Source organism: Leucoraja erinacea, chromosome 1, assembly GCF_028641065.1.
Source record: "Leucoraja erinacea ecotype New England chromosome 1, Leri_hhj_1, whole genome shotgun sequence".
NCBI classification, from domain to species: domain Eukaryota; kingdom Metazoa; phylum Chordata; class Chondrichthyes; order Rajiformes; family Rajidae; genus Leucoraja; species Leucoraja erinaceus.
In genome coordinates, this window is record NC_073377.1 from 13,853,936 (window position 1) to 13,875,890 (window position 21,955).

At 48.7% G+C, this 21,955-nt stretch overlaps 1 protein-coding gene across 2 annotated transcripts in view; it reads right to left on the reverse strand.

Annotated features, from left to right (window-relative positions):
• The window catches only part of ccdc142 (coiled-coil domain containing 142), a 363,715-nt gene extending 341,973 nt beyond the window's left edge, over positions 1-21,742 (reverse strand). For both annotated transcript variants that reach the window (XM_055652590.1, XM_055652501.1), the window contains exon 1: positions 21,727-21,742. The gene's annotated coding sequence lies outside the window, so the exon portion shown is untranslated. The remainder of the gene's footprint in view (positions 1-21,726) is intronic.
• Positions 21,743-21,955: the final 213 nt, after the last annotated feature.

A 21,955-nucleotide genomic window follows, 5' to 3' on the forward strand; every position in this document is an offset into this window, starting at 1 on the left:
AAAGAGCCATGGAGTCATACAAACAGAAACAGAAACAGGTTCGGCGGCCCACCTTGCCCATGCCAGCCAAGACTCTCCCTCGACACTAGTCCCATCTGCCCGTATTTGGCCCTTCTATATAATTAAAAGTGTCATCTTGACCACTTCCTGTCTGTGCTGTATATTGATTTTAGAAAAAAACGCTAGCATATATCGCTGTGATTTTTGGCCATCTTACTCAGTCCTCCTCCACTGAGCAGGCCCTGTGGATTTTTCCCATCGATGAAAAATAAAAACGTTATGAGTGTTTAAAAACCTTGAGATCCTCTCACCTGTCAATCACCGTGATGAAGGTAATGCCCCTTCTGGGGGAGGGGGGAGGGGGGGGGGGCAGGACTATAAAATCCCGAATGCCTGGATGTGAGTCAGTCACTCAGCAAGATCGCGAGGGAGAGGCCACGACTCTCATTCTAAGCTGTGAATCAACTGAAATTTGAGTCTGCAATGTACTTGCAATAAATGATTTGTTTGCCCTTAGTGGCAATGCAATGAGTTGTTTGGCTATTTGGTGGCCTGCACTCTGCCTGAAATGCTATGCAATTGAATGTGGTAGCCTGCACCTTGCCTTGAATGGAATTTCAAGGAATAGCTGTGAGTGACAGCCCAACAGCCCTGAGTGACTAAGCTGCCAGCCCACCAGCTATGAGTGACTGAGCTGCCAGCCAACCAGCCCTGAGTGCAGCTGCCAGCCAACCAGCCCTGAGTGCCTGAGCTGCCAGCTCACCAGGCCTGAGTGACTGAGCTGCCAGCCCACCAAGTCTGAGTGACTGAGCTGCCAGCCCACCAAGTCTGAGTGACTGAGCTGCCAGCCCACCAGGCCGGAGTGACTGAGCTGCCAGCCCACCAGGCCGGAGTGACTGAGCTGCCAGCCCACCAAGCCGGAGTGACTGAGATGCCAGCCCAAGAATCCATTTGGCCCACAATATCCATACTAACCCTCTGGAAACCACTCCCTTTAGTCCACTACACCCATACTAGCACTCCAGAAAGTCCCCCACTGGCCACCAATATTGGAATTGGTGGAGAAGTGGAATATTGCGTTGGGGGACCAGCCCTCCCATGTGAACATGGCCACTTAGTCTAGTATCCCTCTAAACCTTTCCTATCCATGTACGTATGCAAATGTCTTTTAAAGCACCTGCCACAATATACTGTCACCAATACCACAGTATAATCTGCAAATTTACTAACCATACCTTCTACATACTCATCCAAATAGTTGATATAATCCTGAAACAGCAAAGGGCCCAGCACTGATCCCTGAGACACACCACTAGTCACAGGCCTCCAGCCCCATAAACAACATATCACCTGCCTGTTTTTATTTCAATTTTATTTGTGCGTCTGAATGATAAGTTGTGAAATCAAATCTCACTATGGACACCGATCCAAATCCTGAAAATAATCCAATGAATAGAAATACATTTATTTCCAAATCAGACTGAGGTTCTATCTGAAAAGTCAGAAAATCTTCATTTCAAAGAAAAACGGGGAACCTATCCTGCTAAACCAGCTGGTATTTATAACTGTACAGCACAAGAACAGACTCTTCAGCACACAGTCTGCATCAAACTTCCTTAGTTTAGTTTTGTTTTGTTTAGAGATACAGCGGGGATACAGGGCCTTCGGTCCACCAAGTCTGCACCGACCAGCGATCCCCGCACATTAACACATGCTGACACACTCTAGGGACAATTCTTCTCACCCATACACGAAGCCAAATGACCTACAAACCTGTACGTCTTTGGAGTGTGGGAGAACGTACAAACTCCGCACAGACAGCACCCATAGTCGGGATTGACCCTGGGTATCTGACCCTGCAAGCACTGTAAGGCAGCAACTGTACTGCTGCGCCAATGTGGCCGTCCTGTGATCCATATCCCTCCATTCCCTGCATATCCATATGCCTATTTAAAAGCCTGTTAAACGTCACTTCTTCTTTCGTATGGCATGCACAGCCTAAAGTTGTAGGACAACTTGTTCTATTTGATCTGATTTGATTGTGCACGCCAGGTTGATTGCATTTGTCGAAATGGGGTGGACCACGTGAAGGTTGCAATCTCCCACTCCGTTAAACATCACTATCGTATATCTTCTCAACCACCACCATTGGAGCAGATTATCCCTTTATTACCATGTTACTGTTTGCGGTTTCCAAATTGGGAATAATTTTCTCCACTTTACTTGAGTCACCATGGTTGAAGGGGTAGACGCCACCCCCCATCTCCCACAGCTGCACGTACAGTCTCCGTGCCGGCCTCCTGCTCTGGTGCCAGCCTCCTCTTGAACATCAAAAAAACGAAGGAGCTGATCATGGACGTTAGGAGGGCACATCATCCGAGGACTGTACACTCCATTGAGTAACACCATAAATGGGGATCCTGTGGATAGGGTGAACTGTTTTAAATATCTGGGAGTCCACATCTCTGAGGATATGACATGGTCATCACACGCCTCAGCACTGGTGAGTAAGGCAAGGCAGCGCCTTTACCACCTCAGGCAATTGAGGAAATTCAGAGTGTCTCCGAGGATCCTCCAGTGCTTCTACGCAGCTCTACTCTGGTCAAGAAGAATCAGCATCTTGTCTTCCTGGGAACATTACCATCATGGTTTGGGAATTGCTGCTGCCAAGGACAAGAAGGCTCTGCAGAGAGTAGTGCGTTCGGGCCGTCTCCGACCGCACTATGGGAACTTCACTCACCCCCCTGCAGGAACTATACAAGAGGAGGTGCAACTCCAGAGCAAACAAAATCATGAGAGACCTCTTCCACCCCTGCAACGGACTGTTCCAGCCGCTACGGTCAGGCAAACGCCTCCGTTGCCACGCAGTGAGAACGGAGAGGTTGAGAAGGAGTTTCTTCCCAGAGGCAATTCGGACTGTAAACGCCTTTCTCACCAGGGACTAACTGTACAGAACGATTTTCCTTCTATTATTTATTATGTAAAATAATATGTGTGTTATGATTGTGTTTATAATTTGTTTGGTTGTTTTGTTGTTCCACGAGCATTGCCACTTTCATTTCACTGCACATCTCGTATGTGTATGTGACAAATAAACTTGACTTGACTTGACTTGCTCATTGGACCCAGCACATCGCCAGCCTGGGAGAGGGAGGCTGCCGTGCCGGCCCCTGCTCATCCCTGATGACCAGAGACCGGAGAGTTGGAGCCAGCGACGATGTGCAATGAGCGGGGATGGGAAACCAGGATGTGGCCTAATGTCAACTGCGGGAGGCACCCCCCCGGGGAACAAAGGTGGACGGGCGAGGAGAGGGACGTGGCGTCCAAGGAAGGAGATGGCTGGAGGCCCCGCAACAGCCTGGGACTTGCCTGGAGCGTGGACTTTGAAAATGGTGCCAAAACATGGCACCTCTTGCATGAGGGCTCAGCAGACTATTTCTGTACACGTGCTAATCTGGGATCGGGGGTATGACAATACTCCACTGGGCTGTATGTAAGGAAAAGTATTCACTTTGTGAGCAGATGTGACAATAAAAGCAACATTGAGCCATTGCTACGGCCCAAGTGACAGCGAATGGGATTAGGTGGGAACATTGCATGTGGCAGGAGACCATTGTGTGTTGCATGTCTCAATAACAGCAATTACTACACTTGGAACATGAGAATCCCGAGGTTGTGAATGGCCATACAGAATACAGACGCTAAATCGCATAATTGTGCTTCAGATTCCAGCAATTCAGGAGCTAAGATCATGAAGTTCATCGCAGATGGAAAGAACAGGATTACCTGGACATGGATATATTTTCTTGGCCAACTATTACACCAAATGGCACGATGCGGTTATGGAATCTACGGCAGCCTAGGGCAGAAAATACAGGAACCACTCAATGGAGCATCAATGGAATGTGAAATGGAGCCAACGTCTCAAGTCGATTACCCTTTGTCAAATCTCAGTTTTGAAAAAGAATTAAAGAAAACTGCGGGATGTGGAAATCCAAAATGAAACCAGAGAAAGCTCAAAACACTCAGCAGGTCAAGCAGCATCCGTGGAGAGAGAAATAGAAGTAATATCACAGGGTGGAGATGTTACCTCTGCTTCTCTCTCCACAGATGCTGTCTAACATGCTGAGCGTAGTTTTTTTTAAACATTTTCTGACTTTATTTCAGATTTCTACAGTTAAAAAAAAATGTTTGTCTGAAGGAGACAGGCTGTAACTACTGCTGGCAGAGTGACATTTTATAATGGTCTGACTGCAACAATTTCACCAGAAAATAATTATTCAAATAATGCAGCTGCTACTCTGAAGTTTGAGATCACTTGCAAGTCAGGACAGGAGCGCTGCTGCTTTGAGGGAAATATGTTTAACTAAATTGTAAAACCTGTAGCGAATGAAAGATTGTCACTGACACTGCACTCACTTTTTTTAATGGGCATCTTCTGAAGGACCAGACCTTCTGAATTTCGAGAGGTTCAATGGCACATGTGCTCAGGTTTAGTGAAATTCTTTTTCTCAGTTAGTTTAGTTTAATGTCACATGTACCGAAGTACAGTGACATTTGTTTACAAACAGCCCAGCAGTGTATTGCCATACCATGCCAAGAATAATCCCCCGATTAGCAAAGCGTACAGAAGTAGTCCACTGAGCCTGCATGCAAGAGGCGTCGTGTTTTGGCGCCATTTTCAATGTCCAGTCCTCTCTCTAGTTCTCGTGAGCGATGGTGTGAAGGGCACTCTAAACTTCACCAATCATATGCCCACCTACAGAATTCAATACTGGTCACGGTGGCGCAGCGGTAGAGTTGCTGCCGTAGAGCGAAAGCAGCGCCGGAGACCCGGGTTCGATCCCCGACTACGGGTGCTGTCTGTGTGGAGTTTGTACGTTCTCCCTGTGACCTACGTGGGTTTTCTCCGAGATCTTCGGTTTCCTCCCACACTCCAAAGACGTACAGGTTTGTAGGTTATTTGGCTTGGTAAAAATTGTCCCTAGTGGGTGGAGGATAGTGTTAATGTGCGGGGATTGCTGGTTGGCACGGATCCGGTGGGCCGAATGTCCTGTTTCCGCACTGTATCTCTAAACTAAACTAAACTAAACTAAATTAAACTAAACTAAACTAAACTAAACTAAGCTAAATTAAACCATGACTTAAATCAAAGGCTGAAATTATTAATGCAGAATACAAAAGAGTAGAGCGCAGGATCCGCCCCTTTGCCCCATAATGTTTGTGCTGAACATGTTGTCTAGTTAAGTTGATCACATCTGCTTTACATGATCGATATCTCTCTATTTCCAGCACTTCCATGTGCCTATCTAAAATCTCAAACGCCACTATTATATCTGCTTCCACCACCATCTCTGGTAGTTCATTCTAAGCCCGCAACACTCTCGGTGTAAATAACTTGCTCTGCGTTTCTCCATTAATCTCTCCCCCTCTCACCTTATAGCCTCCTCGCACCTCTCGTGTTGGATATTCCCACCCCTGGGAAAAGGGTTTAGGTTATTAAAGTTCTGGTTTAAAAGGAGGAACAGCAAAGGCAGGGGCAGCAGAAGATTGCTTTTGGGAAGGTTGAGCAATCTTCCTCTAGTGCAGGGGTCATTGTGGTATGTTGTAACCACCAGCCTCTAGTGTCAGAAGTTCTTAAGTGCATAGGTTATAGAGCAGAAATGGGCCATTCAGCCCATCAATTATACTCCACCATTCAATCATAGCTGATCTATCTTTCCTTCTCAACCCCATTCTCCTGGCTTCCCCCCATAACCCCTGACACCTGTACTAGTTAAGAATCTGCCAATCCCCACCCTAATATTATCCATTGACTTGGCCTCCACAGCTGCCTGTGTACCATCCAGTAGAGAACTGAAGATCGAAGCCCGCAGGCCCGTAACTTCCTACACATTTCAGCATGAAGACGTTCACCTCGTTGCCACCTCTGGACACTACCACCATTACAAGATCAGGAAAATGATGGAAAACGCTCCACTTGTTTGGATGACTGCAACTCCAACACACAAAATCATCCAAGCCAAAGCAACTCACTTGAATGGTACATTACTTAACCCAAGCATTAATGCTGTCCACAGCCAGCGCACCTTGTCTGTTGTATGTACCAACTGTAAAGTGCATTGCAGTTACTTGTCTAGTCTACTCCAATGGGAATCTCCCTAACCAGTAAAGACAAGGGCGACACAGTGGTGCAGCTGGTAGTGCTGCTGCCTCATGGCGCCAGAGACTCAGGTTCCATCCTGATCTCGGGGACTGTCTGTGTGGAGTTTGCATGTTCTCTTTGTTACTGCTGCGTAGGTTTCCTTCAAGTTAGAAACATAGAACATAGAAAATAGGTGCAGGAAGGCCATAGGTGCACCGGAGTGAGGCCATTACCCCAGCTTTTTCCCCATATCCCCTTCGAGCCAGCACTCCGGTTTCCTCTCCATTCAATGCAGGCTTGTAAATCATGCTTCTGATCATCCCCAGTCAGTTTAGTTTAGACAATAGACAATAGGTGCAGGAGTAGGCCATTCAGCCCTTCGAGCCAGCACCGGCATTCAATGTGACCATGGCTGATCATCCCCAATCAGTACCCCGTTCCTGCCTTCTCCCCATACCCCCTGCTATTTTTAAGAGCCCTATCTAGCTCTCTCTTTAGTTCAGTTTAGTTTATTGTCACGTGTACCAAGTTACAGTGAAAAGCTTTTGTTGCGTGCTAACCAGTCAGTGGAAAGACAATACACAATTACAATGCATACAGTGGATGAGAAAGTGCTTCTAAACTATCTCTAAAACTAGAAGCAAGGACAGCATGGAAACACCAGGATCTGGCACTTTGCAAAGCAGGGATGGATTCTTCCATGGGCACTGGCCTCTTCATAGAATTATTATTACATTATGCACCTTTGCTGAAGGCAAATTTGTTCCCACGTAAGAACATTAAAATAGAGACTGCTTTTCAAAATTATACAGGTGAGTCGCCATGTTGATTCTACCATTCACGACATTGGGATCTTGGGAGAAATTCATGGGATCACAGGGAAAACGTGCAAACTACATCCAGAAAGCATCAGAGGTTTGGATTGAATCCGGGTTACTGGAACTGGGAGGCAGCTGCTCGATCCGCCTTGCCACTGTGCTGGTTCCAACCCAGGCAGCAGCATGTGAAAACTTTACATGCCTGGACCCTGGCTTGGTTCAAACATGCCTGGCTTTAGGCACTGGAATGATGGTGCAATCTTGCCGCTTGATGCTAAACCTGAAAGAAAGAACTGGCTTATTCTGGCAAAAAAATGTCTGTGTAAATGTTGCTGCATATTTCCAGCAATTTGGATCTTGTTGTATATGCAAGAACTGCAGATGCTGATTTACACTGAAGATAGACACAAAATGCTGGAGTAACTCAACGGTTAAGGCAGCATCTCTGGAGAAAAGGAATGGGTGACAATAGACAATAAACAATAGGCGCAGGAGTAGGCCATTTGGCCCTTTGAGCCAGCACCGCCATTCAATGTGATCATGGCTGATCATCCACTATCAGTACCCCGTTCCTGCCGTCTCCCCATATCCCCTGACTCCGCTATTTTTAAGAGCCCTATCTAGCTTTCTCTTGAAAGCATCCAGAGAACCTACCTCCACCGCCCTCTGAGACAGAGAATTCCACAGACTCACTACTCTGTGCGAAAAAGTGTTTCCTCGTCTCCGTTCTTGATGTTTCGGTCGAGACACTTCATCAGACTGAGAGACAGAGAGGAGAAAACTAGAGGCATGAGCATGGATTTTATTATAGTTATTTGTCAAATGTACATTAAAAAAAAAAAACGTTTTAACAGGAGAAAGGCCACAACATTTTTTATGCATCAATCTGGAAGAATCCAAATCTTCTGTTATAAACACCATCTCATTATTCCACTAGTTTTCTAAAGGTCATCGGACAAATTCTTCAAGCAAGTCACTGTACCAATTCTCAACCAAGACTGTACAGTTTTGGAGACATTATAAACGCAGGACACTAATATCAGGGATCGTTTCATTCAATCATAATGAAAAGATCGGTGGCGATAAAGTGTCTTTCACAAACTCAGGGCACCCCAAGGTACTTGGCAGCCATTTGGGTGATCCTGAAAAGAGGCCATTTTGCAGGAGCTCATATGAGCCAGGCTGATGAAGGCTCACAGCATGCTTGCCTTCATCACTCAGGGTATCGAATATAAATTTTGCCTTCCTTCTTACAATATAATTGATTTCCCAAATTGCACAATTTCACACTTATCACGATTAAAATCCATCTGCCATTTCGTTGCCCAAATTTCCAATGGGTCAATGGTTCTTTATTGCACAGCACAGTTAAATTATTTTGCATTACCCGCAAATGCACAGTCACCATATTTTGGCACCGTCTACAAAGCAAAAGTCCAAAGTCCAAGTCCGGTCCACATGTTGGAAGCATTGTTGTGTCCCTGATCCAGGTAAGCCCAGGTAAGGCCCAGGCTGCTGCAATGTCCCTCTCCTCGCCCTACCTCCTCTGCACCCCGGGGGGCACCTCCAGCAGGATATGATTCCAGCTAAGATCATTGGATCATAAGAGACAGATATACTGACAGATATATGCTGCTGTATCATTTGGCAATTTCCCACACACGCACAACTCCACTAATTTTCATGTCATCTACAAATTTACAAACCGCCTATAATTTCATCCAAATTATTAATACATATTTCAAATAACAGAGGTTCCTGCATTGGTTCTTGCAAAACACCACACACCAGACTTCCAGTCAGAAAACCGCTCCTGAACTTCTACCCTCAATCTTCTATGGACAAGTCAATTTGGGCTACAATTTGCCACTTCACCATGTAGCCCATGTGACCTAATCTTCTGGAGGGACCTATGGGACTGTTTACCAATTTATTCTCTCCATTCCTGCCTCACACTGTTGTTATTTGTTTTCCCCCAATTTAGAAGATTCGCCAGTCTCATCCTATCAATAACTAATTTCAAACTTATGGAATGATGAACACTGTTCTCCTAAGTCGACTTTGATTATCTGGCCAGGCAAAGCCAAGTGGGGCCACTTCTCTGGTTGGACTATGGTTGGGAAACCCTCTTAGATGTACCTAACAAATACAGTCCCATCTAAGTCCCCGGCACTAAAGGACCTATCCCACTTGCATGCGACTGCGTGCGTTTGGCACGACCAAACAGAAGAGGAGTTCACACGAAGTTCGCGCTAAGTACACGCTAAGTTCGCGCATGACGTAATTTGCATCATGCTTACCAATCAGCTGGGCAGGAGGCGGGCCGACTGAATTTGGGCCTCGCACGGCGTCGGGCAGTGACGTCATCACGCAACGCCACGCCGGGCGGTGACGTCATCACGCAACGCCACGCACTAGGCGTACGCCGTCAAGACACTGCATACACCAGCAAGACGCTGCGTACGACGTCAAGACGCTGCGTACGACCGCAATGCGCCTGTGTGCTGACATGCCGTTGGCGCGTGAAGATTTCGGCCACTGTCAGAATTTCGGAGCCCCGCGTGATGTTGGGACCAGCCCCGCACAACTCCCCGCTTCTAAGTGATCCGACCCCGCGCGGCCATACGTTGCCCGTACACCTCAAGCGACTACAAGGTTGTGTAATTTGTGAGCCAAGATCACGTAAGTGGGACAGGCCCTTAAGGCAGCCACAGTCAATGTTGGGGAAGATAAAATCACTCACGCTAATAACCCTATTGTTTGTACATCTTTCAATGATCTACCTGCATATCTATTCCCCCAACTCCTCCTTGCTATTGGTCAAGATGGGGAGACATACCTCCAACCCCCTCACCCTGAACACAGGATCCCCCCAGGGTTGCGTGCTCAGCCTCCCACTGTACTCCCTGTACACACATGACTGGGTGGCCAGGTTCTTCCTCCAGCTCCAACTCCATCATCAAGTTTGCTGATGATACTGTGGTGGTGGACCTGATCTCCGATAATGATGATAGGCCTACCTGGTGGAAGTGGCTGATCTGGCACTGGTGCCAGAACAACAGCCTCCTCTTGAATGGCACTAAAACTGATTGTGGACTTTAGAAGGGCACAACAACCGAGGACGTACACGCCACTGGGGATAAATGGGGATACTGTGGATAGGGTGAGCAGCTTTAAATACCTGGGTGTCCACATCACAGAGGATCTGACTTGAACAACACACACTGCGCACTGGTGAGGCAAGGCTGCGCCTTTACCACCTCAGGCAGCTGAGGAAATTCAGAGTCCCTCTGAGGATCCTTCAATCCTTCTACTCTGGTGCAGTAGAAAGCATCCTGACCGGAAATATCTCGATCTGGTTTGGCAACAGCTCCGCCCAGGACAGGAAGGCTCTGCAGAGAGTAATGCGTTCGACCAGGTGATGCAGATCCAGAGCCAACAAGATCATGAAGGACCCCTACCACCCCAGCAACGGACTGTTCCAGCTGCTACGGTCAGGCAAACGCCTCCGTTATCACACTGCAAAAACAGAGAGGATGAGTTGGAGTTTCTTCCTACAGGCCGTCAGGACTGTAAACTCTGATCTCACCAGGGCGTAGTTACTGTTGTATCTTTTCTTTAATGTAAATACTGGTTCTATTCTGTTGTTCTGTTGTTTTTGCACAATCCCGTAGGCATTGCTACTTTCATTTCACTGTACTGTATGTGTATGTGACAAATAAAGTCGCTGACTATTGTGGCCTATAATATATATATATTACTTATACCCAATGATGAATCGATCTGTGCAATTCTGCTTCTATAATCCATAATGAAGGATAAAATGGCATGTTTCAATATGGGGGGGGGGGGGGGGGAGTTGGTGTGGGGGTAGAGTGGGGAGAGGGACAGTTGGGTGGCACGGTGGCCCAGTGGTAGAGTCGCTGCCTTAAAGCGGCAGAGATCCGGGTTCGATCCTGCTTATGGTTTCTCCCTGTGACCACGTGGGGGTTTTTTTTCCGGGTTGCTCCGGTTTTCTCCCGCACTCTAAAAGACGCACAGGTTTGGAGGTTAATTGCCTACGGTATAATTGTAAGTTGTCCCAAGTGCGTGTAGGGATTGTGCATGTGTACGGAGTGACCGCTAGTTGGTGTGGTCTCTCGGTGAGCCGACGGGCCTGTTTCCTGTATCTGAAGTTAAGTCTAAAGGAAGTCGGGGTAAGAGGTATAACACCTCCAAAGGCCACAGGGTACTGTCAAGTGCTCCTGTCCACTAGAAATGGAATGATTCCAGTTAAAGGCATTGCTGGTGTAGGTGGGATCCAATCATGTCCTCACTATAAATATTAAGCCTTAAATAAACACCCGGGAGGCTGTTGGGTGAGTTCAGTTTATGTAATGTTTTAACATGTAATTTGTGTTATTGTTTCTTTCAAAGAGCAGATTTACTGTCATCATCTCTGGCATGCTGACTCCTTGAGTTTACAAGTCTGGAGCTGTTGGCACTGCTGACTTCAGCCAATATTTGATTTACAACACTCTCAATGCCTGGAGGGTAACCAAAGAGTTGATTAGAATGGGCGGCAGCCTGCTGATGTACCTGATGAGACAACCATTTGATAGTTGGGCCTACTCAACCTCAATCAGCACTCGTTGACAGGTGCAGGGTGGGGGAAAGATACCTACTGACTCCTGCGTGGAGCCAATGTAGGAACTCAATGCCCAAACATGGAGATGTGCACATGTGAAGGGGAAAAGGGCTGGTTCTCAGGTCACAAAAGTCTGTAAACGGCCAGACGTGGATCAATGGTTCAACAGTGCTTTTTTTGTCGCATTTGTAAAAGCGGTACGGTGGCGCAGCGTCAGAGTTGCTGCCTTACAGCGCATGCAACACTGGAGACCCGGGTTCGATCCCGACTCCTGGTGCATCTGCACGGAGTTTGTACTTTCTCTACGGTTTCGTCCCACATTCCAAAGATGTACAGATATGTAGGTAAATTGGCTTGGTATAAGTGTAAATTGTCCTAAGTGTGTGTAGGATAGTGTTAATGTGTGGTGATCGCTGGTCAGTGCGGACATGGTGGGCCGAAGGGCCTGTTTCCGCACTGTATCTCTGGACTAACCAAAAATTTTAGTTCAGAGATACAGCGCGGAAACAGGCCCTTTGGCCCACTGAGTCCACACCAACCAACAATCCCTGTACACTAGATCTATCCTGAACACTAAGGACAATTTACAATTTTTACCGAAGCCAAATTGACCTACAAACATATTTGGAGTGTGGGAGTAAACCGGAGCATCCGGGCAAAATCCAAGGAGCAAATCTACCACTGCGCCACCCTACCATGCCACACATGCTAAACTAACACCGTAAATTTGTTTTCATATAAACAGTCCAGTAGAGCAGTGGTTCCCAACCTTTTTTAGCTCATGGCCCCCTTGGGATCTTTTAATTTTTCTGTGGCCCCCCCTGACATTATTTGCGGAAAAAAAATATTTCAATATTATAATACCTTCCATAAAAATATCAGTATCTATTAATCGCACATATATTTACTTTTATTCTATCCCACAAACATCAAAAATATTTCAACTACATAGATTTAAATTTATTAGAACTGAAATTTAGGAGGCAACAGGGTGGTAGCTCTGTGGCCCCCTTCATTGAACCTGTGGCCCCCTAAATCCCAAAGTGTTTCTGTGGCCCCCTGAAATTTGCCATGGCCTCTTTGGGGCCATATGCCCCAGGTTGGGAATCACAGCAGTAGCGGACCATAAGAGGAGCATAGAGTCCCACTTGTCCAGCAATAATACACGGGAGATATGGCGTAGCATACAAGACATAACAAACTACAGAGGCTGTGCCACAAAGTCAGAAGACCTGAGTGCGCTGCTAGCAGAAAAGCTAAATTGCTTCTTCTCCCGCTTTGAAACATCACAACAGCAGCACTCATCTGCTACAGCCCTGTTCCCACCTCACCTGGCTCCTTTTACTACTCCACTCACTGTCTGGGCCATTCGATGTCATGACGGGTGCTCCTGGCAGTGAACCTCAAGAAGCTCTGGCCCAGTTTGGGTCCCTGGTAAGGTGCTCAAAGCGTGAACCCCCGCCCCAGTCTCACTGCCATTTTCACCAGACTCTTTCATCCTCTTCCTGGACCAGGCAGTTATTCCGTCTTCCTGCCTAAAATCAGCCACATCGTCCCAGTGCCGAAGAAGAAAAGTATCCCCACCAGCCTTGATGACCACCGTCCTGTGGCCCTCACTCCGGTAATCACGAAGTGCTGTCGAGAGATTGGTCCTCCAGCACATCAAGGACGTTTCTCCCTCCAGACTTCGACCCCCTTCAATTCGCCTATCGCCAAAACAGATCCACAGAAGACACCATTACCGCTGTCTCCACTCTGTGCTGAGCCATCTGGAGCAGGGGCAGAGCTACGTCCAGATGCGCTTTGTGGATTATAGCTCAGCTTTTAATACAATCATTCTGGACATTCTCATTGGTAAACTGGTCACTCTCGGCCTCCCCACTCTCACATGTGCCTGGATAAAGGATTTCCTCACCAACCGGCCCCAGACTGTGAGACTCGGCCCCCACCTCTCCTCCACTCGCAGGTTGAGTACCGGCTCCCCACAGGGCTGTGTGCTAAGCCCCCTCTTATACTGTCTCTACACCTATGACTGTAGTCCGGCCCACAACAACAACCGCGACGTCAAGTTTGCTGACGACACTACTGTAGTCGGACTTATTTCAAAGGGAGACGAGGCAGCCTACAGAGAGGAAGTCCTGAAGTTGACAACCTGGTGCTCAGAAAACAATCTGGCTCTGAACACCAGGAAAACAAAAGAGCTCATTGTCGGCTTCAGGAGGCACAGCACCGACTTAGTCCCCCTACACATCAACGGCAAGTGTGTGGAGAGGGTCAACACCTTCCGGTTTCTCGGCGTCCATATCGCTGCTGATATCTCCTGGACAGACAACACGACAGCGGTCATCAAGAAGGCTCAGCAGCGGCTGCACTTCCTGAGGGTCCTCAGGAAGCACAACCTGGACTCTACCCTGCTGGTGACCTTCTACCGCTCGTCCATCGAGAGCCTGCTGACATACTGCATTACAGCATGGTATGGCAGCTGCACCATGGCAGACAGGGAGAGGCTTCAGAGGGTAACTAGGACAGCGCAGAAGATCATGGTTGCCCTTTCCCTCCCTGATTCACATCTACACCTCCACTTTGCCTTGGTCTAGGGCAAGAAAATCATCAAAGACAGCTCCCATCCTGCGTTTGGACTGTTAACCTGTGCCCTCTGGAAGGCGCTATAGGTGCATCAAATCCAGGACAAATAGTCTCAGGAATAGTTGTTTTCCGAGAATTATAACTACTCTTAATTCAAATTCACACATGCACTGACTACACCGCCCAACACGGACTTCCATCTGTATATATGTATGTAGCGCCGCAGAATTGTGCATTTCTCCTGCCCCACCCCCCCCCCCCCCCCCCCCCTTCCCTTCTGTTTTTGTTTTCTGTTTCTTGTTTTTTGTGCTAAATTGTATGTATGCACTGAGTACGAGCAGCTTTCAGTTTCACTGTACATGTATAGTGACAATAAATGGCATATATATATTGCCATACCCCTAATCCTTGATTAGCAAGTGTATAAAAATAGTCTAGTGAGCCCGCAGTTCTCATGAGCGGTGCCTGTTCATGTTAAGTCCAGGTCCCGCACAGCTCCATCAAACTTTCACCCTCTCATCTTAAAGCTATGCCCTTGAGTGAAAAGTGGGGGAAAGGTTGTGACAGTCTACCAAAGAGTAGTTGTGGAGGGATGTTGTTCTGATCGGAGGCCTGTCACCAGTGGAGTACTGCAGGGCTGATGCTGGGTCCGCTGCTGTTTATTTAATATACGTTAACGATGTGAATGACATTGTAGTTTACATTGTCAGTAAATTTACAGATGACAGCAAAATTGGTGGTGAAGTGGACATCGAGGAAAGCTATCTACATTTACAATAAGATCTAGATCAGCTGGAAAGGTAGGCCGGAGAATGGCAAATGGAATATAACTCTGACAAGTGTAAGGAGTTACACTTTAGTATGTCAAACAAGGGCAGGACTTACACAGTAAATTGTAGAGCCATGAAGAGTATTGTCCGCCATCCGGGAGTTCAGGTGCATGACTGCTCAGTAGTGGTGAAAGTCACTTGGCATTGTTGCCTTCATTGGGCAGAGCATTGAGCATAAATGTGTAGGAAGGAACTGCAGATGCTAGTTTAAACCGTAGATATAAAAAGCTGGAGTAACTCAGCAGGTCAGGCAGCATCTCTAGAGAAAAGGAATAGGTGACGTTTTGGGTCTGAGGAAGGGCCTTAACCCGTCACCCATTCCTTTTTTCCAGAGATGTTGCCTGACCCGCTGAGTCACTCCAGTTTTTTGTGTCTACGTTGAGTATAAACGTTGGCATCTCATGATGCAGCTATGTAAGTCATTGGTGAGACCGCATTTGAAGTACTGTGTGCATTTCTGGCTGCCCAATTGATCGAAGGATGTTATGAAATTAGAAAGGGTGCTAAAGAAATTGACCAGGATGTTACCTGGACTTGTGGGTTTGCGTGGGAGAGGGTGGATAGACTAGGACTTTTTCTTGTGCACGTAGGAGGCTGAGAGGAAAAACATTCTTGAGGTGTACAAGATCATGAGTGACCAGAATAAAGTGAACGCTCATAGTTTTTTTCCCAGGGTGCAAAATTCTAAAAGTAATGAGCATAGGCTGAAGGTGAGAGGGGAGAGATTTAACATGGGTCTCAAGAGCAACATTTTCACTCAGTGAGTAGACTACCTCTGGACTGAGCTGCCAGAGGAACCTATTGAAATCTCTAATATCTTTTATTGCAATTTTATTAAAACATTTAGACAGATATATGGATAGGAAGGGTTTAAGGGGATATGAGTCAAATGCAGGCAAATGAGACTAGCCCAGTATTTCAACTTTGTCGGCATGGATTAGATGGGACGAAGAGCCTGTTTCTGCAGCTTTAGATGAGAAAAACATTTTTCACACTGAGAGTGGTGAATCTGTGGAATTCTCTGCCACGGAAGGTAGTTGAGGCCAGTTCATTGGCTACATTTAAGAAGGAGTTAGATGTGGCCCTTGTGGCTAAAGGGATCAGGGGGTATGGAGAGAAGGCCGGTACGGGATACTGAGTTGGATGATCAACCATGATCATATTGAATGGCGGTGCAGGCTCGAAGGGCCGAATGGCCTACTCCTGCACCTATTTTCTATGTTTCTATGTTTCTATGTTTCTATGTTTATGACCCAGTGACTTTACGAGTCTGACGTCTCACAGGTAAAACAATGGACTATATTCGCCCTCACCACCCCTCCCCCTCATCACCCCTCCCCCTCACCTAATTTAATCGTAACCAAGGGGTAACATTTTTACACAAAGACTGGTGGGTGTATGGAACGAGCTACTGGAGGAGGTAGTTGAGGTCAGGCCGATCACAATGTTTAAAAAGGTACATAGATACGTTTGGAGGGGTATGGGTCAAAGGCAAACGCGCTGTAGATGGGACATGTTGGCCTCTGTGAGCAAGTTGGGCCGATGACTCTATGATACAAACTGCTGCAGTAACTCAGAGGGACAGGCAGCATCTGTGAAGGACATGGAGAGGTAATGTTGTGGGTCGGGACTCTCATTTGGACCGTCATTAAAAAAATGGCAGTGGCTAGATGGAGAATGACAATGGACAAGTTTCATCCTCAAACGCTCAAACAAATTTACCCCTCAAGTGTCCATGCAATTCTCTCCAGAAAGTCACCAATTAATTTGCTTAACAACTCATTTGAGTTTATAACAATGTTGGTGTAAAGTTGTTATATTTTCTTCATGTTGACTTTGATTCTATTACGAGTAAATGAGGATCCATAGACCTGAACTCTCAGATCTTATTCTCTAGGGCTGTGTCTAAGTCCTGCCCTTGTTTGATATACCAAAGTGTAATTATGGGCGCAGCGGTAAAGCTGCTGCCTTGCAGTGCCGGAGACCCGGGTTCGATCCTAACTACGGGTGCTGTCTGTACGGAGTTTTACGTTCTCACCCGTGATCTGCGTGGGTTTTCTCCGAGATCTTCGATTTCCCCCCACGGTCCAAAGACGAACAGGTTTGTAGTTAATTGGCTTGGTATAAATGTAAAATTGTCCCGAGTGTGTAGCATAGTGTCAGTGTGCAGGGATCACTGGTTGGTGTTGACGCGGTGGGCTGAAGGGCCTGTTTCCATGCTGTATCTCTAAACTAAACTAAACTAAACTAAACTAATTTAAATGTTATGTCCTCTGGTCACTGACTCTTCTGTTCTACGTTCTATCCAATAGCTAGTTATTCCTGAGTGGTCCTAACCTACCATCTACCTCATTGGAGACGCTCGGACCATCTTTAATCGAACTGTGTCATTCACAGTGTGCGGATACATGATAAACGGAAAAACGTCCAGTATCTGCACACTGTGAATGGCTCGATTGTAATCAATGTATTGTCTTACCGCTGACTGGACAGCAGCCAACAAAAGCTTTTCCCTGTACCTCGGTACATGTGACAATAAACTAACACAAACAAAACTAGTTTCCATTTCTACCTTCTTACAATGGAGACATAATGCAAAGGTGAGACCAGAGAACTGTGATGTACTGCCGAGATAAATAGTTGATATGTCCTGTTGCAAGCAGCAAAAACTGAAGGTTGTGTGAGCAGTTCATTAATATTAATCTGACAAAGTTCCCCAAATTATCCTTTGTGTGTTACAGCAGGTAATGTGGAAGATAGAGGACTAGTTCTTACCTCATATGTAACATGAAGAATCTATGGTGATGGAAACAGATTGAAGATTTATTTCACTGTTCTTTTATCAGAACTCTTACAGCTCACTAATACACATTTCCAAAAGAAAGGGAGGAAGAACGTGCAGCCCTTTAGAGAAGTTGCAAGCAACAATCAGTCGATATATATTGTTTAAGAGGGAACTGCAGATGCTGGAGAATCGAAGGTTACACAAAAAAGCTGGAGAAACTCAGCGGGTGCAGCAGCATCAATGGAGCGAAGGAAATAGGCAACGTTTCGGGCCGAAACCCTTCTTCAGACTGATCGGGGGCGGGGGTGGGTGGGGACAAGAAAGGGAAAAGGAGGAGTAGCCAGAAGGCTGGGGGATGGGAGGAGACAGCAGGGGGGCTGAGGAAGGGAAGGAGACAGCAAGGACTAACAAAATTGGGAGAATTCGATGTTCATGCCCCCGGGGTGCAGACTCCCCAAACGGAATATGAGGTGCTGTTCCTCCAATTTCCGGTGCTGCTCGCTGTGGCCATGGAGGAGACCCAGGACAGAGAGGTCGGAGGCGGAGTGGGAGGGGGAGTTGAAGTGCTGAGCCACCGGGAGGTCAGCTTGGTTATTGCGGACCGAGCGGAGGTGTTCGGCGAAACGATTGCCCAACCTCCGCTTGGTCTCACCGATATAGATCTGCTGACATCTAGAGCAGCGGACGCAATAGATGAGGTTGGAAGAGATGCAGGTAAACCTCTGTCGCACCTGGAACGATTGCTTAGGTCCTTGAACGGAGTCGAGGGGGGAGGTAAAGGGACAAGTGTTGCATCTCTTGCGGTTGCAAGGGAAAGTGCCCGGGGAGGGGGTGGACCGAGAGGGAAGGGAAGAATTGACAAGGGAGTTATGGAGGGAGCGGTCTTTGCGGAAGGCAGATATGGGGGGAGATGGGAAGATGTGGCGAGTAGTGGGGTCACGTTGGAGGTGGCGAAACTGACGGAGGATTACTTTTTGTATGTGACGGCTGGTGGGGTGAAAGGTGAGGACTAGGGGGACTCGGCCCTTGTTGCGAGTGCGGGGATGGGGAGAGAGAGCAGTGTTGCGGGGTATGGAAGAGACCCTGGTGCGAGCCTCATTTATGGTGGAGGAGGGGAACCCCCGTTCCCTGAATAGTGAGGACATTTCAGATGTCCTGGTGTGGAACGCCTCATCCGTGGAGCAGATGCGGCGTAGACGGAGGAATTGGGAGTAGGGGATGGAGTCCTTACAGGAAGCAGGGTGGGAAGAAGTGTAGTCCAGATAGCCATGGGAGTCAGTGGGTTTATAGTGTATGTCGGTTAGAAGTCTATCACCTGCAATGGAGATAGTGAGGTCAAGGAATGGTAGGGAAGTGTCGGAAATGGTCCAGGTGTATTTGAGTGCCGGATGGAAGTTAGTGGTGAAGTGGATGAAGTCAGTCAGTTGTGTGCGGGTGCAGGAGGTGGCACCAAAGCAGTCGTCGATGTAGCGGAGGTAGAGGTCGGGGATGGGGGCCCTGGTATGTATTGAACAAGGATTGCTCGACGTAACCTACAAATAGGCAGGCATAGCTGGGGCCCATGCGTGTGCCCATAGCTACGCCTTGTATTTGGAGGAAGTGGGAGGAGTCGAACGTGAAGTTATTGAGGGTAAGGACCAGCTCCGCTAGGCGGAGGAGAGTGTCAGTGGCTGGGTATGGGTTGCTTCTCTGGTCGAGGAAGAACCGGAGGGCTGTGAGACCATCGTGGTGGGGGATGGAGGTGTATAGTGATTGGACGTCCATGGTGAAGATGAGGGGGTGAGGGCCTAGAGAATTGAATGCGCGGAGACGACGGAGAGTGTCTGAGGTGTCTTGAACATAGGTAGGGAGGGATTTAACCAAGGGTGATAGGATGGAGTCAAGGTATTTGGAAATGAGTTCGGTGGGGCATGAACAGGCGGAGACAATGGGTCTTCCGGGACAATCAGGTTTGTGGATTTTAGGGAGAAGGTAAAATCGGGCTGTGCGGGGCTGGGGAACGGTGAGGTTGGAGGCTCGGTCGGGTAGGGCATTGGAGTGGATGAAGTTGGTGATGGTGCTGGAGATGGTGGCCTGGTGCTCGTCAGTGGGGTCATGGTCCAGGGGTAAGTAGGAGGAGGTGTCCGATAGTTGGCGCGTGGCCTCAGCTTTGTAGAGATCGGCGCGCCAGACTACCACGGCACCTCCCTTGTCAGCGGGTTTGATAACCAAATCTGGGTTGTTGCGGAGTGAGTCGATGGCAGAACGTTCATGTGGTGAGAGATTGGAGTGAGACAGGGGAGTGGAGAAGTTGAGGCGGTTGATGTCGCGACGGCAGTTATTGATAAAAAGTTCTAAAGCCGGAAATTGGCCACGAGGGGGGTTCCACGAGGAGGGGGTGCGTTGGAGACGGGAAAAGGGGTCATCAGTGGGGGGTGAGGACTCCTTCCCGTGGAAGTACGCTGTGAGGCGGAGGCGATGGTAGAAGCGCTCCAAGTCGTGGTGGGCGCGGAATTCATTGAGGTGGGGACGGAGGGGGACAAAGGTAAGACCTCTGTTGAGGACAGACCATTCGTGTGTTTGGAGAGGGGGAGGGTCGGGGGGGATGGTGAACACTCGACAGGGATGGGGGTTGGGGCCGGAGGAAGGCAGGTGGGGACGAGGCGATGTGTGGTGGGGGGGTGGTGGGTGGGGGGGGGGGGTGGGGGGGTGAGAGGGCTGTGGTGTGGGTGGGGAAGAGCAGGGGCCACACAGTTAGAGGGGGTGGGGGGAGGAGACTCAGTCGAACTGCCACTGAGGTAGACCAGGCTGGGTCGACTGGCACTAGGACCCAGTGGAGTCAAACCCAGGAGAGTGGGAGTAAGCAGCGTGAAGGCTTCAGGCCCAGTGGAGAGTCCAGGCTCCAGGTAAGGCGACGGCTGTGGGTTGTTGGAGGGAGGTGGAGTGGCGCGGGTCAGCGGACCCGATGGTGGGAGTCCAGTGGCGCGGGTCAGCGGACCCGATGTTCGGCGTCGATGGGCGGTTATATAGTCGGTATATATTAATGTGGCACTTTCTCAAGTTGGCTTCAGAATAGTAATATGTCTGAAAAGCTGTGTTGATGTAGCACTGCATGGGAGGTCCATGCAAGTTTGGTGTTACAGCAGATCCTTGACTGCAACATTCACTGTGCATGAAGCTTAACACATGTGCATTGGGAACATGCAGTAAGTATGCGGCAGTGGACGGCTATGAGGTGAGAAGGGGAAAGTTTAATGGAGACTAGACCAAGTGTAGACCCGTTTGGTCTGCTCCCCCAACGCAAGATTCCACCACTCACCCGTTCCCCCAACGCAATATTGCACCACTCACGCATAGCCCCCAACTGCACAGGCGCGGCTCATTTCCCAGCACTCCCTCCTCCTCCTCTTCACCCTCCCTCTTCAATCCCTAGACAGGGAGGGGTGGTGGTGAGGGAGGGGTGGTAGATAGGGAAGGGAAGGGGTGGGGTTAGAGAGGGAGGGGGAGGGGGTAAAGAGGGAGAGGGAGGGGAGTAGAGAGGGAGGGTAGAGAGGGAGAGAGGCAGAAAGGGGGGGGTAGTAGAGAGAGAGAGAGGGAGGGGGGGGGTAGAGGGAGTGGGAAGGGGGTAGAGTGGGGAGGGAGGGTAGAGAGGGTGAGGGAGGGAGTGGGAGGGGCTAGAGAGAAAGTGGGGGTAGAGAGGGAGGGGGGCGGGAGAGGGAGTGTAGACGTGGCAACTACTTTCCCTATCCCCTCCTCTCCCTCAATCCCCCCACTCTCCCTCCTCACCTCCCCAGGATCTTTCGCCTCTCCACCCCACTCCACTCCCCTCCCCATCTCCCCCCTCCACACCCCCCCCCCCCCATCTCCCTCTACCACCCCACTCCCCACCCCATCTCCCTCCTCCTCATTTCTGTCATCATCCTCCCCTCACCCCCATTCCCTGCTCCAGCACTTACCCAGGTCGTAGAGCAGCACCAGGGCCTGGAACACGGCCTGGTTCTTGTACTCAGCCCGGCCCTGGCTGTAGACTGTAGCCGGCAGCTCGGCCACCGCCAGGGCTCCAGTGCAGGCCCTGACTTCATCCCCGGGCTCGTCCCTGATCCTGGACCCAGACTCGTCCTTGGTTCCAGCAGCGGCTTCTCTGTCGGCCCTGGTCTCGGTTCCATCCCAAGCCCCGAGCTCGGC